The sequence below is a fragment of the Sinocyclocheilus anshuiensis genome, unplaced genomic scaffold (genome assembly GCF_001515605.1).
Source record: "Sinocyclocheilus anshuiensis isolate Anshui unplaced genomic scaffold, SAMN03320099.WGS_v1.1 scaffold708, whole genome shotgun sequence".
NCBI lineage: Eukaryota > Metazoa > Chordata > Actinopteri > Cypriniformes > Cyprinidae > Sinocyclocheilus > Sinocyclocheilus anshuiensis.
Genome location: NW_015555881.1, coordinates 583,929 through 586,781, shown reverse-complemented (window position 1 = coordinate 586,781; position 2,853 = coordinate 583,929). Strand labels below are relative to the sequence as shown.

Genomic DNA, 2,853 nt, shown 5'->3' with positions numbered 1-2,853 from the left:
TTTCTTTCATCGTTCTCTCTCTTTCTTTCTTTCTTTCTTTCTTTCATCTCTTTCTTTTTCATCTTTCTCTCTCTCTCTTTCTTTCTTTCTTTCATCTCTCTCTCTCTCTCTTTCTCTCTTTCTTTCATCGTTCTCTCTCTTTCTTTCTTTCTTTCATCTCTCTCTCTTTCATCTTTCTCTCTCTCTCTTTCATCTCTCTTTCTTTCTTTCTTTCTTTCATCTCTCTCTCTTTCTTTCTTTCTTTCATCTCTCTCTCTTTCTTTCTCTCTTTCTTTCTTTCATCGTTCTCTCTCTTTCTTTCTTTCTTTCTTTCTTTCTTTCATCTCTCTCTTTCTTTCTTTCTCCCTTTCTTTTTCATCTTTCTCTCTCTTTCTTTCTTTCTTTCATCTCTCTCTCTTTCTCTCTTTCTTTCATCGTTCTCTCTCTCTTTCTTTCTTTCTTTCATCTCTCTCTATCTCTTTCTCTCTTTCTTTCTTTCATCGTTCTCTCTCTCTTTCTTTCTTTCTTTCTTTCATCTCTCTCTTTCTTTCTTGCTTTCTTTCATCTCTCTCTCTCTCTTTCTTTCATCTCTCTCTTTCTTTCTTTCTTTCTTTTTCTTTTTCTTTCATCTCTCTCTTTCTTTCTTTCTTTCTTTTTCTTTTTCTTTCATCTCTCTCTTTCTTTCTTTCTTTCTTTTTCTTTTTCTTTCATCTCTCTCTTTCTTTCTTTCTTTCTTTTTCTTTTTCTTTCATCTCTCTCTTTCTTTCTTTCTTTCTTTTTCTTTTTCTTTCATCTCTCTCTTTCTTTCTTTCTTTCTTTTTCTTTCATCTCTCTCTTTCTTTCTTTGTGTTTTTAAATAATGTAAATTATTAAATAAAAAATAATTGTTTATTATTATTAGCATTATTTAAAAAATGTGTTATAAATATATAATATATCTATTATATATTTAAATCATATTAATGTATTTCACTATATATTATTAAAATTCATTTAGATTAATGTAATTTAGTATATATTACAATAATTACAATTAGTATATAATTAAAACAATTAGTATATAATTACAATTATCAAGTGTTTGTATGTCATGGTAGTATTGGTAGTATAATATAATATTATTCATAATATCATTAATAATTATTTAGTAAAAATCTGTATAAAAAGAGAATAACTTATTAATAACCATTAAGGAATTACATAAAAACGCAAAATGAAAATGTCTGGATGCATAACAATTTATTTGTTTGTTTGTTTGTTTGTTTTTTTATTTTATTTATTTATTTCTTTTATTTTACATGTAGGAGTAAAATGGATTATAAGATTCACCCTGGCAATAAATGGACGTGTTGTGCTAGATTTGTTGTTGACAACAAATGCCATCGGTTCTTGCATGTCAAGTCTACAGTGACTTAAATTATATTATTATTAAAATAATATTATACATTATTATATTACTTCAGAAGACTGTCTTGCACAAGTCATGTTGACTACTTTTGTTAAATTTTTATAGTACTTTTCAGGATTCACCATCCATTTTCCTCAGACATCTCATTCTGTGTTTCACAAAAGAAATAAATCAATAAAAAAAATCTGCAAGCCATTCCTAATCAGATGACAACCTTCACAGATATTTCCCAGGCCTTTTTCACAGAGCGATCCATAATGTTCTGGAGAATCAGGCGGTGATTTAAATAAATATGATTGACCCAAGAGCGATGTAGAGTCAGAGCGAGATAAAGCGGCGCTCACAGCCTCAGTTAAAGGTCTTTGTGTGTGTTAATCTCTGCTAATCAGTGACATGGCTGAAAAGGCAAAGCATCGAGCTAAACAAGTGCATAGTCACCTTTATCTGCGCTTATCCTCAGTGAACCCGCTCCACCTCTCCATCGCTCTCTCCTGCTGTAGATCCTGTGAGAATCACACATTTCACAGACATTACTTACAGTAAGTCACTGGGTTAAACTAACAAACACATTTCTCACATAATCATAGTATGTACGGCTTCTCGTGGCTGGATTTAGCATTGGGAGTCAGCTGATCGCAGCAATGCCTCTAGTTTAAGTATATGCTAGTGGTATAACAGGTCATTTTAGCCACTTGTGGGAAGAAGTGTTAACTTTTAGCCCATGTTAGGAGGCAAGGAGCCAGATGTGGGTCAGAGGGATGTTCTTGTGTGTACAACACAACCTTATTTTCTCCATTGGGGCTGTTTCAGGCCGAAAACAATCGCCTGGCTTTGGCTAGTTTAGCGTAGATTAGCTGAGCGTGCTGCAAATGTGCTAAATGCAGAGAGAGAAAGGCAGTTCCTGTTAAAAAGCCTTGAATATGTTAAAATATTAGTGTTCGGTATAAAGCCTGATGCCACTGCCTTGCATTTTTTTAATCATTTAATATGTTTTTTTTTTAAACTCCATTTTATATTGTCATCCTAATAGTGATTATTCATATTGTTTTAGTATTTGGTTTGTCTCTCATTTGGATAAATGATCACTGCACTGGAGCTCATATGCAAATATCTCTATAAATGTCATGAAGTTGCTTATTAGTTCTAGAAATAGTGCAAAATCTTAAGTGTTACGTTTCTTTGATTCAAATTTATTTTTAAATAAGTCCTAAGGGGTTCATAATGCCAAAATAGATCCAAGTACCGCTTTGTTGTTGATAAGAAAATTAGAAGAAAGTATTTTTAGTTGCTTTTATTTGATGTTACAACAGTCAAGTGGAAGAAGACAGAGCTTTCCTAAAATTCATTGTTGCTATTTGAAAATATGAGTTTGACAAAGACATAAATAGTTTTCAGAAATTCGTAATTATATCTATATTAATACTATATCTATCTATCTATCTATCTATCTATCCTATATTAAAACT

At 31.3% G+C, this 2,853-nt stretch overlaps 1 protein-coding gene across 7 annotated transcripts in view; it reads left to right on the top strand.

The window, feature by feature from the left end:
• Nucleotides 1-2,853, top strand: part of LOC107675739 (electrogenic sodium bicarbonate cotransporter 1-like) — a 52,857-nt gene that overhangs the window by 16,604 nt on the left and 33,400 nt on the right. The gene's annotated exons all lie outside the window — the stretch shown is intronic.